Source organism: Macrotis lagotis, chromosome X, assembly GCF_037893015.1.
Source record: "Macrotis lagotis isolate mMagLag1 chromosome X, bilby.v1.9.chrom.fasta, whole genome shotgun sequence".
In the NCBI taxonomy this organism is placed as follows: domain Eukaryota; kingdom Metazoa; phylum Chordata; class Mammalia; order Peramelemorphia; family Peramelidae; genus Macrotis; species Macrotis lagotis.
The window spans coordinates 400,485,280-400,501,036 of NC_133666.1; the positions used below are offsets into that span (position 1 = coordinate 400,485,280).

Consider the following 15,757-nt stretch of genomic DNA (forward strand, 5'->3'; position numbering starts at 1 on the left):
AGTAAAAGCTTTGACTTTTGTTTTCTCCCCCCAAGTGGGTATTTTGATCTTCCTTATTATCCTAGCAACTGTCTATGATAAGATTTTTTTCTTTTGTTGTTTGCTCATTTTGCTTGCCTATGACTTGATTTTGGTGGGGCTCTGCTCCCAGGATGGAGGTCCACAGTTCCAAGCTTTTGGGGTTTTTTTGCAACTGTTTTCTGATACTCCTAGGGAACCTGCAAGTTTTCAGTTCTTCCAAGGTCTCATGATATATGGAGACAATTGTACTACTTTCCTGATCTGTAACTTTTGGTGACCTCAAGCATTCTTTTCTTCTCTGTAATTGTGGGGAAGGTTCCTGCTCTACTGCTGCAGTAAGTTCTATTGTACTTCCACTCCTTTTCCTGGGACTGTAACTCAAAACTGGGATGCAAGAATAAGAGCTAGCTCTGAGTATGAGCAAGGTAACAGAGTCCTACCTTGGTGATGACAAAGAGACTGTTGCAATCTCCTTCTGAACTGCTTACCATCTGTAAACTGAGAGCCCCAGAAACAGCTGCCACTGCTGATTCAATGGCTCCTGTGGTATGTACCAAGTCTGCTGGTGTGGGGTCTGCACTGATGAGATGTATGCTGGCCTGTGTTCCATTCTCACTCTGGTGTAGCAGACTATTTGCTGACCTTCCAAATTGACCTGGCAGTCTCTGGGCTGAAGAGGTCTGGAAACCAGCATCATTTCTGCTGACCCTGTCACCCTCTATCTGTCCCTGGATGATTGGAGCCAGCTGGATCTGCCATGAACCCTGATACTCTGTGCTCCTCAAACTGGTGCAGCAGACACTTCTCCCAAAGCTTCTAAATTGTCTTAGACTGGAAAATTGTTTCACTAAGTCTAGGTGTGAGCTTTGGCACTCCAGAATTTAGTGAGAGTAATTATTTTAAAGTATCTAGGGTGGATTGAGGGAGAGCTCAGCTAAGACCTGCCTCTACTCTGCCATCATGACACAACCTCCACAGTCCAAGGTTTTGAGAGATGTAATGAATGAGCATTCTCAAATCCATTTGTTCAAGAAGTCTTCGGCTTGTAAATGAAATTGTGCAGTTACCAACAAGTACAACTGGTATCAAGCTAATATGTATATATACATATATATATATATATATATATATATGTAAAACAGCAGCATTTCATCACTGAGTCACAGAAATGTTCTCATGCAAATTAAAGAAAATTACAGAAAATTCCTTGAAGTTTTTGAACTGTTCATAGTTTCAGTCTTCTGTTTCTATATAGATGCTGAAGAGATCAGTGTTAGATGCACACAGATTACTGTTCTTTGTTTTTAACTTAAATACTTTATGTATTTCTTTTGCCAACTTCATGAAAAGATAGTTTTCAACAATAATTTTTGGAGGGTATTATATTTCATATTTTTCTCTGACCCTCCTTTTCCACCCTTCTTCCTAATAGAAAGCAATCTAATATAGTTTATACATGTATGACTATTGAACATATATACATATTAATCATGCTGAATAGAAATATCTAATCAAAAAGGGAAAACTTATCAGAAGAAAAACACAATACATAAAACAAATCTTAAAAATTGTAAATGGCAAGTTTTGTTTTGCATTCAGACTCTATAGTCCCTTCTCTAGATGTGGATTGTATTTTCCATCATATGTCCTTTAGAATTGATTTAAATTGTGGACAGCTAGGGTGCATAGTGGATAGAGCACTGGCCCTGGAGGAAGTCCCTGAGTTCAAATCCAGCCTCAGACACTTAATAATTACCTAGCTGTGTGGCCTTGGGCAAACCATTTAATTTGCCTTGCAAAATCCTTAAAACAAAGAATTGATTTAAATTTTACTGTTAAGAGCAAGTCATCACCACACAATGTTGCTGTTAATGTGTATTATTAATGCCTGATTCTTCTCATTTCACTCAGCATCTATTCATTCAAGTCTTTTCTGGCTTTTCTGAAGTCCTATCCCTTGTAATTTTTTTTAAATTTAATCTTATTTTTACAGATATATGCAAAGGTAGTTTTCAACATTCATCTATCTGAAATTTTATGAGTTCCACATTTTTCTACCACCCTCCCTTCCTTCCCCCCTTCCTCTAGTGGTGTACAATCTGGCAAAAGTTGTACATTTATACTCATGTTTGGCATATTTCCATAATAGTCATATTGCAAAAAAAAAAAGGAATTACAATTATGGTTGGGGTGGGGTCAGGAAAGTCATGAGAAAGAAATAAATAGAAAAGCATCCCATTCATATTTACAGTTATGATTATTAACTCTGTATTTCCCTCCATGTTATCTTCTTCTGTTTATACTTTTCCCTTTCTTTCCCCTTTTCCCTACTTACCAATGTTTTGCTTCGAATGCTACATTTTGATTAATCCTTCTTTCTATCAGCCCTTTTCCTTTTCTTTCTCCCTTTTCGCTTTTACTTTTTTAACTTCTTTTGTTATTGTAAAAATATTCTAGGAGCAGCTAGGTGGCACAGTGGGTAGAGCACCATCCCTAGAGTCAAGAGGACCTAAGTATAAATCTGGTATCAAATACTTAATAATTACCTAGCTGCATGACCTTGGGCAAGTCACTTAATCCCACTGCCTAGCAAAAAAAATTCTCTTTGTTTTCCAATTATATTCAGTATTAGTTTCTACCTATCATTTTTTGGTAATATTTTGAATTTTACATTTTCCTTCCCTCTTTCCCACACAGAAGTCAGTCTGATAATCTTTACATTGTTTCCCTGCTATACATTGATCAAAATTTAATGTGTTGAGAGAAAACCCATATTCTTGAGGAAAAAATAAAATATAAGAGATGGCAAAATTATGAATTATATAAGACAACTTTTTTTTAAAAAAAACTTGAAGGTAATAGTCTTTGGTCTTTCTTTAAACTCCACAGTTCTTTCTCTGGATACGGATGGCACTCTCCTTCACAGTTTCCCTAAAATTGTCCCCGGTTATGGAATAAGCAAGTCCATTTATTTGATCATCACCCCCTTTTTTAACTTCTAAGCTAACTTTTAACTTTTCCTTTGCTTTTACCTTCCCATTTATCAGTTGCTTCTTCTTTCTTTCCCCTCCTGCCCCCATTTCCCTGTAGGGTGGGATAAGTTTTTAAACTGAATTTGGAATGTATGTTATTTCTTCTTTGGTTCATATGTGCTGAAAGCAATATTTACTCAGTGCTCCCACCTTCCTTTCTTTCCCCTCTACTTTAATAGGTCTTTGTCCCTTTTCAAGTTGTGTGATTTACCCTCTAAAGCTTTGCTGTCTCCTAATGTAATCCTTCTTTTATGTCTTGATTACTTTGCAACTTCTTTATATCCATAAGATATCTATCAAGATATATTCCTTTTAACTGTTATGATAGATGTTCTCAAATTTTGGTTGATTAATTGATTGATTTTTAAGCAACACTATCTCTTAATTTCTTTTTTTTTTAGGTTTTTGCAAGGCATTGGGTTTAAGTGACTTGCCCAAGGCCACACAGCTAAGTAATTATTAAGTGTCTGAGGCCAGATTTGAACTCAGGTACTCCTGACTCCAGGGCAGGTGTTTTATCCACTGGGCCAACTAACTGCCCCTGCAACATTATGTCTTTGTCACTTCATACCCACAGGCTTTGTCCAAGGCTCACTCACTTCAATCATCCCATCAGAATACAATTTTCTTGATTTTCTGGGTCAAGGTGGTGTAGCTAGCATGAAGCTAGCATACTCCTGGAGCTTTTCCCTATACAAAACTAAAAGCCTCCACACAAACCTACCACCACCAAAAAAAAAAGACAAGATCCAAAGAAGTTTTTGATGATAGACATCATTGATGACCTTTAGTGAATGCCTGTCTCTTTGAGGGAAAAGGGGAAATAAAGCCCAGCTAGGTAGGTGAGCTGAAAAGCCAGCAGGAGACTATTAGCCACAGTACAATTTTAGTCCAGGTTGTGAAATTTTGAAAATGGTATAGGTCCCAACAACTATACAACAAGCCAGCAGGGAGGGTTCCCATCCCAAATCAAGTCTGAAATCTGGTAACACTGGAGCAAAAGACAGGACTGAATTGGGAGCAAACCTTGGCACAGGCAAAGTCTGGACTACATAGACAATATTTTGGCCATTGACAAACCAGGGACCAGCCCCCAGCCCCAAAATAAAAAGCTTGGATCTATACTCCCTCTACCCAAGGAGCACACCTCAAACAATAAAGATGAACAAAAAAACTAAAAGAGTGCTTATTATAGAAAGCTACTATGCAACTAGGACAACTGTAATTGACTGGCTATGGTTTATATTATCCCCATCCAGAAGAAGGGGGAAAAAAGCAAAATAAAACAAAACACAAACACACAAAAAACCCCAACCCTTCTGAATCTGATGAACACTTCATATATATATATATATATATATATATATATATATATATATATATATATATATATATATATATATATATATACGTATATATATATAATATGTATATATTTAATATATATATATCTTGCCCTTAATCCTTATTTCTCATAACAAAAATTACTAATTTATTAAAATGTTTATCAAAATATTTAGTCACAATGCTAACCCCTGACTATTCACCACTGGGGGCGCAGTGGAAGGAAATTTTGTAACTTAAAAATATACATGTTCATGTGGAGGAAAATTAATAAATAAATTAATAAAAAAGAAAGGTACTATGGAGATAAAAATGATAAAAATGCAACTACAGAAGAAGAAAGCAGCGAAAAATTACCAACAGTGGAAATCTCAAAAGAGTCCATGAATTGGACTCAAATCCAAAAAGTCAAAAAAGTTTTAAAAAGAATTTAAAAACCAAATAAAAGAGGAAGAAGGAAAAAGAAAAAGAGAATCCTTCAGGGAAATTATGAAAAACTAACCAAAGAAATCAACTCCTTTAAAAGTAAAAAATAACCAATTGGAAAAGGAATGCAATTCAGCAAAGAGAAAAATTACCCAACTGGAAAAGGAAATACAAAAGTAAGTGAAGAAAATAAAACCTTAAAAAATAATATTGGACAGATAGAAACCAATGAATCGACAAGACTACAAGTTTCTATCAAACAAAAAAATGAGGAAAACCTAAAGTACCTTTTAGAAGAAACAAACAACCTGGAAAATAGATCCAGAAGAGATAAGGTATGAATTATTGGGCTACTAGAAAGCCTAGATGAAAATAAGAACCTGGAAAACATCTATCAGAAATTATCAGGGGAAAAACTGTGCAAATCTGCTAGAGAAAGAAGACAAATTATCCATTGAAAGAATTCACAGAACTCCTACAGAAAGAGACCCCAGGATAAACTCCAAATTCTCAAATAAAACAGGAAATAATACAAGCAGCCAGCAATTTAAGTCCTCAGAAAACACAAGCAGATATACACACAGGACACATAAGCTTCAATTCTGAAGCACTGGAGGTCTTGGAATATCATATATTGCAGGGCAAAGAACCTTGGATTATGACCACGAATTTATTATCCTGCTAAATTCAGTATATTCTGTCAGGAGAAAAGATGGGCATTCAATGAAATAGAAGACTTCCAAAATTTCCTGATATAAAGCCCTAAACTGAAGAGAGAATTCAATCTTCAAATATAAGACTCAAGAGGTGCATAAAAAGGTAAATGAGAAGGTGAAAGAAAACAAAACAAAGCAAATGTGAATCGAGATCATCAAATTGTTTATAACCCTATAAGGGACTCTTGAGAATTACATTTCTCTTAGAATAGTTAAAGGGTTGAATATAATTGAAGAGATTGTATTTAGAGCACATGGGTATGATTGGTTCTTGTCTATCCATTGAACAAGATGACATCATTATATTTGGGACAAAAAAGCCCAGATGAAAACCTGGGGTAGTTATTCTAAACTTATGTACTTCAATTTCCTTTGATCTTATTTGATTCTGTCTTACTCATAAAGCTTAGTATTTTCTCCATTAAGTAAATCTTATACTGGGTAGTCCAGAGTTAGTGTCTCCCATACCTTACAATCAAGTGTAAAGTTCTTAAGAGAGACCTTTAGAGTTTCCTAGAAATTAGACCACTTAGAAACTCTAGTTAATTAAGTCAGAATTAACTTTAGGGGAAGAGGATGGAACATACTTAGAAAGATGGAACTTAATCCATATTTCAGGTAACAAGGATTTAAGTACCATGGTTGGGGAACTAAAGGAGGTGAGAGTGGGAGAAAGGATGCTTGTGGGGGGTACAAATGATTCATAAAATATTTTGACTTTGCACTATGCTCATGTGTAATGAGGATAATTGAAATGGGGATAAGGTATAAAATGATTATAATTTGATGTGATTCATGACTCTTGAGAAGTGTATTTCAAATGAGGCAGAAGAAGGCAGGGTACTTAATGACTATGAGGTAATGCTGTGTAACAAACAATCATTGTAAATATGACTGGAATGAACTATCCCATAAAATGGAAGTGGAGAACATCCTACAATATGTTGTTTACAAGAAACATATTTGAAGCAGAGAAATACACACAGGATAAAGGTAAAAGTCTGGAGCAAAATATATATGCTTCAGCTGAAGAAAAAAATCAGGGGTAGTGATACTGGTCTCAGATAAAGCAAAAGCAAAAATCTATCTCATTAAAAGGATAAGGAAGGAAATTATATCTTCTTAAAGGTACCAGAGGCAATGAAATTATATTATTGTTATTAAACATGATTGTACAGTGATATCACATACAACTTCCTAGAGGAAAATCTGAATGAATTACAAGGAAACAACAAAACTTTAATAATGGGGGACTTCAATATTCCTGTCTCAGAACTAGATAAATATAGCCACAAAATATATAAGAAGGAAATTAAGAAGGTGAAAAAAATATTAAAAAACTTTGATATGATAGACATCTGGAGAAAACTTAATAGGGTTAGAAAAGAATATACCTTTTTCTCTATAGTATATGGCATCTATACCAAAATTGACCATGTACTACAGCAGAAAAATCTTATAATAAAATGCAGAAATGCAGGAATAATAAATTCATGCTTCTCAGATCATGATGCAATTAAAAACTACATAATTAAGGGTCATGGAAAGATAAAACAACAATTAATTCGAAATTAAATATCTTAATTTTGAAGAATGAATAATTCAATCAACTAATCATAGGGATAATAAATAACTACAACCAAGAACATGATAACAATGTGACATCATATCAAAATGTATGGAATGCAGCCAAGGCAGGTTTTATGGGAAATTTTATATCCCTAAATTTTTGAATAAATAAAATAGAGATAGAGGAGATCAATGAATTGGGACTGCAATTAAAAAAGCTAGCAAAACAATAAATTAAAGTTCTTCAATTAAATGTCAAATTAGAAATTCTGAAATCAAATAGATTAATAAAATTGAAAGCAAGAAAACCCTTGAACTAATAAATAAAATTTTATTTGATTTTAAGAAAAAAATCAATAAAATAGATAAACCTTTGGTTAATCTGATTTAAAAAAAAAAACAGAATAACCAAATTACCAGTAACAAAAATGAAAAGGGTGAACTAACCACCAATGAGGAGGAAATTAAAAGGATAATTCAGAACATTTTGACAAATGCATGCCAATAAATTTGATAACCTGAGTGAAATGGATGAGTATTTATAAAAACAAAAGCTGTCTAGATTAAAAGAAGAGAAAATAAAATATTTAAACAATTCCATTTCAGAAAAATAAATTGAAGAAACCTTCAATAAACTCCCTCAAAGCTTCCACATCCAGATGAATTTTCAAGTGAATTCCACTGAACATTTAAGAAACAATTAATTCCTATTCTATATAAACTCTTTGGAAATAAAGGAGAAGCGATTCTGCTAAATTTCTTTTATGACACCAATATGGTGCTGATACTTAAACTAGGAAGAACCAAAACAGACAAGGAAAATTATATACAGATCTTTCTAATGAACATTGATGCAAAAACCTTAAATAAAATTTTAGAAAAGAGATTACATTAAGTTATTACTAGGATAATACACCATGATAAAGCAGAATTTATACCAGGTACGCAGGAATGGTGCAATATTAGGAAAACACTCAATATAATTGAACCTGTCAATAACAAAATGATATGATTATCTCAATTGATGCTGAAAAATTCTTTGATAAAATATATCTATTCCTATTAAAAACACTAGCAAGTATAGGAATAAATAAAATTTTTGTTAAAAATTTAAGTAGTATCTATCTAAAACCTTTAACAAATTTTGTTGGCAATGAACTAGGAGCACTTCTAAGGATGTTCATTATCACTATTACTATACAATAAAGTATTATTAATATTAGCTTCAGAAATAATAGAAGAAAAAGAAATTGAAGGAATCTGAATTGTCAATGAGGAAGCAAAGCTTTCACTTTTTTCAGATGATATGATGGTACACTTAGAGAATCTAAGAAAATGATCTAAAAAGCTAGTTAAATTCAGCAAAGTAGATGGATATAAAGTAAACCCATATAAATCATCAACATTTCTATATACATGAATAATTTATAAAAAATCAGCAAAATCCAAAAGCAAAAGATAGAAAAAGAAATTCCATTTAAAGTAACTGCAGACAATATTAAATACTTGGGAATCTACCTCCCAAGAGAAGGCCAGAAACTGTACGAAGACAGTTTTAAAGCATTTCTCACACAAAATTAGATTTAAACAATTGGAAAAATAATAATTGCTCATGGTTAGACTGAATTAATATAAGAAAAATGACAATTCTACCAAAAATAATGTTTTTCCTTCATTTTTGAGGAAAATTATGACATCAGGGAAGTGATACCATGACAAGCATAAGAAATGGATTTGAGTGACGGGATGCTCATTTTCTCCTCCAGAGTTATCTGGGTCCAGTGGGCAAATATGAATCACAACGATGCCTGGAAATGACCCTGGATGGGAGGCAATCAGGGTTAAATGACTTGCCCAAAGTCACACTACTAGTAAGAGTCAAGTGTCTGAAGCTGGCCTCCTGACTCTAAGGTCAGTGCTCTATCCAGCTATTCTATCCAAAGTAAATTATTTATTCAGGGCTATACCAATCAAAATACCAAATAACTATTTTACAGAACAAAAAAAAAATCTGTGGCAAAATTCATCTGGAGAAACAAAAACTTCAATAATTTCAAAGAAGCAGAAAAAAATATATTAAAGGCAGGTGGCCTAGCTCTCTAACATCTAAAACTATACTATGAAGTATTAGTCATTAAAACATCCTTGTCTTGGCGAAATAGAATTATGGATCAGTGAATTAGGATAGGTTTTAAGAAAGTTATTACTGACTAAAGAAATCCATTGTTTGACAATGACATTAACTGGGATAAGAACTCACTATTCCACAAAAATTATTGGGAAAACTGGAAAAGAGTGTGGCAAAAATTAGGCATAGATCCACATTTCATTCCTTATACCAAAATAAGGTAAAAATGGATAAAATATTTAGAAATGAAGTGTGACACCTAATAAAACCAATGCTGCAAAAAGGACAACAGAAGGACAACAGAAAACTGGGAAACAATTTTCACAGTTAGAAGTTCTGATAAAGGTCTCATTTCTAAAATGTCCAGAGAATACATCAAATTTTTAAGGTTGTAAGTCATTCCCCAATTGTTAAAAGGTCAAAGAATATGAACAGACTTTTTTTCAAATAAAGAAAATCAAACTATATATAATCATATGAAAAATGCTCCAAATCATTACTGATCACAGAAATGCAAATTAAAACACATATGAGCTTCCACCTCACACCTATCAGATTGACTAAGATGACAAAAGGGAAAATGATCAGTGTTGGAGAGGTTATGGGAGAATTGGGACATTAATGCATTCTTGGTGGAGTTGTAAATAGATCCAGTTATTTTGGAGAACAGTATGGAACTATGCCCAAATTCTTTGATGCAGAAATTCCAATACTAAGTCTATATCCAGAGGAAATCATAAAAAAAAAATTGGAAAAGTGTTCCAAAATATTCATAGTAGCTATTCTTGTAGTGGCAAAGAATTGGGAATTGAGGGGATGCCCATCAATTGGGCAATGGTCGAATAAGTTATGGTATATGAATGATCTATTTTTCAATAAGAAACCACAAATGGTCAGACTCTAGAGAAGTATGGAATGAATTACAGGAACTGATGCTAAGGGAAAGGAGCAGATTCAAGGGAACATTCTACACCTTAACAAAAAAACTGATTTGATCAACCTTGGTGAATGCAGCTCCTTTCAGCAGTTCAGAGAACTTGTACAATTCTAGGAGAGCAGCTAAATTCAATGCTACCCTCATCCAGAGAAAGAAAAACAAAACAAAACAAAAGGAAAAACACTACAGAATCTGATGGAACTCACTTACTTTTTAAAAAAATTCTCTTATGCATTTCTTTCCTATCTCATGTATTTCTTTCTTTTCCTTTAATCATAATTCCTCATACTGAAAATGACTAGTCTGTAAACAGGTTCAACATAAATGTGTATGTACAGTATTTACTTGATTTCACTGCAGAGTGAAATGGGGTGGGAAGGAGTGGAAGGGAATCATATAACTTAAAAATATGCATATTTATGCAAATGAATGTTGAAAAACTTTCATAATATGTAATTAGAAAAATATAATATCAAGGTTAAAAAAGGAGATACAATTTTCAAGTGTCTTAAATGTCATGAAGTCATAATCAATTTATACCTCAACTTCTTTCCTAGTACCCTTTAAAGAAATACAATACTCATGAGCTAAATTATCATATAAAGCAAAATCACTCAAAAGCTAAAAGTTTGATCACATCACAGTCAATTGATAGTCATATCTTTTCTCTATGTATGTTTCTTTCAATTGTCCTAAATGAAATAAAGTTTTCAAAAGTAAACATATATTTTCCTCCTGTCCTTTTGCACCTTTTTCATGCATATCTTTTATGGATTTTTGTTGTAGCTGTTTGCAAGGCAAAGGGCCTATGTGACATGCACAAGGTCACACAGTTAGGTAATTATTAAGTGTCTGACTTCATATTTGAACTCAGGTCTTCCTGACTACAGGGCTGGAGCTCTATCCACTGCACCACCTAGCTGCTCCCTTTTTATGCATATCTTAAAATTTACATTTGAAGATCAAATTTCCTATTCAGTTCTATTCTTTTTTTCTAAAAATAAGTTTGAAAGTCCTCTATTTCATTGAAAATCTACTTCACTGAAAGGGCAAAATTTATAGGGTGGTTGAATCTTGATCAGAATTCAGGCTCCATTGCCTCTGGAAGATCATATTCTAGGACCTCTTCTTCTTTGACAGGGAAACTGATGAGTCCTGCATAATCCTAACTGTAGTTCCCTGGTATTTAAATTGCTTCATTTTGATTACTTGTAATATTTTCTCCTTTTACTGAGAGTTCTGAAATTTGAATACAATATTCTTTGGAGTTTTTATTTTGGAATCACTTTCTGGGGTTAGTGGATGGATTCTTTCAAAGATTAGTTTATCTTCTTTTTCTAGGATTTTAGGGCAATTTTCCATGATAATTTCTTGCATGCTGTTGAGATGCTCTTTTACCTGTTTGTGGTTCTCAATTTATTTTCCAGTTGGTCATTTTCCCTAAGAGATATTTACATGCTCTTCTATTTTTTCAGCTTTTTTTCCTGAAGGAATCTTGGTGTCTCAATGAATCATTCATTTCCATTTATCCAATTCTATTTTTTAAGGTTTTTATTTTCACCAGTTTTATTTCCTTTTTCAAATGTTTTTTTAATTCTTTCAGCTGGGTCAATTTTACTTTTTTAAATTCAGTTAATTTTTCATAATTCTCCAGCATGCCGTGCCTCTTGTTTCTTTTTTCTATTTTTCTACAGTTCTTTATTTTTTGAAATAATTTTTGAGTTTTTCCAATTTACCTTTTTGGAATTAAGAACAATTAATCAACCCCTTACAGGATACATATATAGGAATTTTATTACTGTTTTTATCTTCTGATGTGTTTTTATTAATCCTATCAGAATAGTAGCTGTCATTTTTTTTTTTATTTTCTGGTTACCAGGTCATTTAACTAAACAGTCTGTTCCTGTAATATAGGGTATAAAGTGCCATGTTTTATTTGGCTGGGCCTGTGTTATGGTCCCTGAATTTCTGTTCTGATGTTTCTAACATTCCTGCTTTGTTTTCTGCACAAGGTAACCATACACTATACCAATTTCTCAGGGCTCCAAACCTTGTTCACTGAACTGGGTTTGAGACCCTTATAATGGCAAAACTGCCCAAGGACCTTAGTTGGCTTTCCCATCTAGCTGAGCTTTTACCAACCAACAGACCTTCTGATAAAGTTCCTCTGAGGTGACACTTTTATTATATAAATATGTCATGTTCTAATTATATAGTAAATGGCAGTTGGTAGTTTCTACCAATCATTTATTCCTACTCTCTAGTGTTTTTAGTAGGAATGGGTGCTGTATTTTGTCAAAGACTTTTTTAGGTTTGTTATTGATATAGCCAATTATGCTGTCAGTTTTCCTAATATTGAACCAACCCTTCAATCCTGGAATAAATCCTACTAGGTTATCATGTATCATCCTGGTGATACCTTGCTGTAATTGATTTGATAAGATGTTATTTAAGATTTTTGCATCCATATTCATTAGGGAAATTGTTGTATAATTTTCTTTTTATTCTGTTCTGACTCTTCCTGCCTTAGTTATCAGCACCATATTGATGTCAAAGAAGTTCTTAGGCAGAATACTGTCTTCACCTTTTTTCCAAATAGTTTATATAGAATTTGAACCAATTGTTCCTTAAATGTTTGATAGAATTCACATATGAATCCATCTGGCCCTGGAGACTTTTCCTTAGGGAGTTCATTGATGACTTGGGGAGTAACTTTTTTCAGAGATAGTGTTGTTTAGGTATTTAATTTCCTCTTCATTGGTCACCTTATATTTTTGTAGATATTCATCCACTTCACTTAAATTAACACATTTATTGACAAACAATTGGACAAAATAATTCTGAATTTTTGCTTTAATTTTCTCCTCATTGGTTGTGAATTCACCTTTTTTCCCTTATGATACTAACAATTTGGTTTTCTTCTTTTTTAAATCAAATTAACAAAAGATTTATCAGTTTTATTGATTTTTTCATAAAACCAACTCTTGATTTTATTTATTATTTCAATAGCTTTTTTGCTTTCAATTTTATTAATTTCTCCATTAAGATTTAGAATTTTTATTTTGATACTTAATTGCATGTATTTAATTTGCTTTTTTTAGTTGTATGCTTAATTCATGAATTTCCCCTTTCTCTATTTTATTCATGTAAGTATTTATTGATATAATATATCCTCTAATAGCTGCTTTGGCTGAATCTTATGTTTTGCTATATTGTCTCATTATGGTCATTTTCAAGGATGAAATCATTAATTCTATCTATAATTTGTTGTTTGATACAACTTTAAAATGAAGTTATTTAGTTTCCAATTAGTTTTAGTTCTATTTCTCAAGGCCCATTATTCAATGTGATTTTTATTGCATTATGGTCAGAAAAGGTAGTATTCATTATTTCTGCCTTTCTGTATTTTATTATGAGGTTTTTATGCTTTAGTATATGGTCAAATTGTTTTGTAGGTGCCAGATTCTGCTGAAAAATAAAAGGATTTCTTTCTATCTCATTCAATTTTCTCTAAAAAACTATCATGCCTAGGTTTTCTAAAATTCTATTTACCTCCTTAACTGCTCTTGTTTAATTTATGCTTAGATTTATCTAATTCTGAGAGAGGGAGGTTGAGGTCACCCACCAGTAGAGTTTTGCTGTCTTTGTCTTCCTGTAACTCATTCAGCTTCTCCTCTAAGTATTTGGGTGCTATACCACTTGGTGCATACATATTTAGTACTGACACTGCTTCATTGTCTATTCGTCCTCTTTTAATGAGGTCTATTTTTGTAACTGGATAGCCTGAGATAAGGATTGCTACTCATGCCTTTTTTCATTTCAATTGAAGCATAATATATTCTGTTCCAACCTTTCACTTTTACTCTGTATGTATCTTTCTGCTACAAATGAGTTTCTTGTAAGCACCATGTTGTAGGATTTGGGTTTTTAATCCACTCTGCCATTTACTTATGTTTTATGGATGAGTTCATCCCATTCACATTCAAAATTTTAATTACTATCTCTTTATTGCCCTCCATGCTGTTTTCCCCCTCTGTTTATATTTCCCCCCCTTTTTTTACCTTATCCCTATTTCCCAGCACTTTGCTTTTGAACACTTCTTTCAGTGTTTTTGCCCCTTGTACCCCCTATCGCCATACCCTTCCCCTTTCCCCCTTTCCCTTTGCCCCTTCTTCCTTCTCTTCCCATTCCTCTTTTTCCTTCCCCCTCACCCTTTACCCTCTTAATATTTGAAAGGTAGGATAAGTTTCTAGATTCAATTGAGTGTATGTGTGTGTGTGTGTGTGTGTGTGTGTGTATGTTAATCCCTATTTGAGCCAAATCTGAGGTGAGTAAGATTCAGATGCTTCTCACTTCCTTCCTTCTTCCCCTCTATTAAAAGAGTTCCTTCGTACTTCTTCATGTGATGGAATTTGCCCTATTCAATGTCCTCATCCTCCAGTCTCTTCACTGTCCCCCCTTTTTAAGGAGATATTATTTTTAAATCATTCAATCTATGAGTCTTCATTATTTCTGGCTAAGTATATTCCTTCTAATAGAGTTACTGTTCTCAAGAGTTATGAGACTCTTTATCCCATGTGAGGATATAACAAGTTTCATCTTATTGGATAATTTTTTTTCTATTACCCTTTTTACCTTTTCATGTATCTTTTGGGTTTCCTTTTTGATGTCCAAATTTTCTATTTAGCTTTGATCTTTTCACGAGGGAAAGTTGAAAATCTCCTAATTCTTCAAATGTCCATCTTTTCCTCTGGAAGAAAAAGCTCAGTTTTGCTGAATAGTGAATTCTTGGCTGCATTCCAAGCTCCCTTGCTCTGTATAATAAACAGACCCTCCAATCACTTAATATTAGTGCAGTCAGGTCCTGTGTAACCCTTCTGGTGGCTCCTTAGTATTTGAATTGTTTCATTTTGACTATCTGGAGATTTTTCTCCTTTATCTGATAGTTCTGGAGTTTGGCCATGATATTTCTTGGTGTTTTCATTTTGGGATCCATATCAGGAGGGGATAGATGTATTCTTTCAGTAAGTATTTTACCCTCTGGTTCCATGATATCAGGTCAATTTTCCTTCAGTTTATCCTGAAGTATGAAGTCCAGGCTTGTTTTCTCCTCAAAGTTTTCAGGAATCCCAGTGATTCTTAAATTGTTTCTCATGGATCTTTTCTCCAGGTCAGTTGTTTATCAATTAGTAGTGGCAATAATGGATATTCTTTCTTTACCCCTGACTTTATTTCAAAGTCCACTGGTTTTCTGTCTATACATTAAAATTGATACAACTTTTCATATTAAGGAAAGATTCTTTTATTCTTTTGTTTCCTACTGTCTTTCATAGGAATGGGCTTTTGTGTCTTTTCAAAAACTTTTTCTTCATCTATTATATGATTATATGACTTTTATTTTTCTTGTTAAAATATAGCTGATAGTTTCCCCCTATTTTAACCAGACACTGATTTCTGAATCAATTATTTATTATAAATATAATCTAGTGTGTGTAATATTTTACTATATTGTTCTAGTCCCTTTGCAGATCTTCATTTTTTGCATAATTATTCTTCATGAATAGTAGAAAATAATTTCTTTTTT

The 15,757-nt window shown here is 33.1% G+C and overlaps 1 pseudogene; it reads left to right on the forward strand.

Moving 5' to 3' along the window:
• The first annotated feature begins 468 nt into the window (after positions 1-468).
• The window catches only part of LOC141499186 (ATP-dependent 6-phosphofructokinase, platelet type-like), a 47,416-nt pseudogene continuing 32,127 nt past the window's right edge, over positions 469-15,757 (forward strand).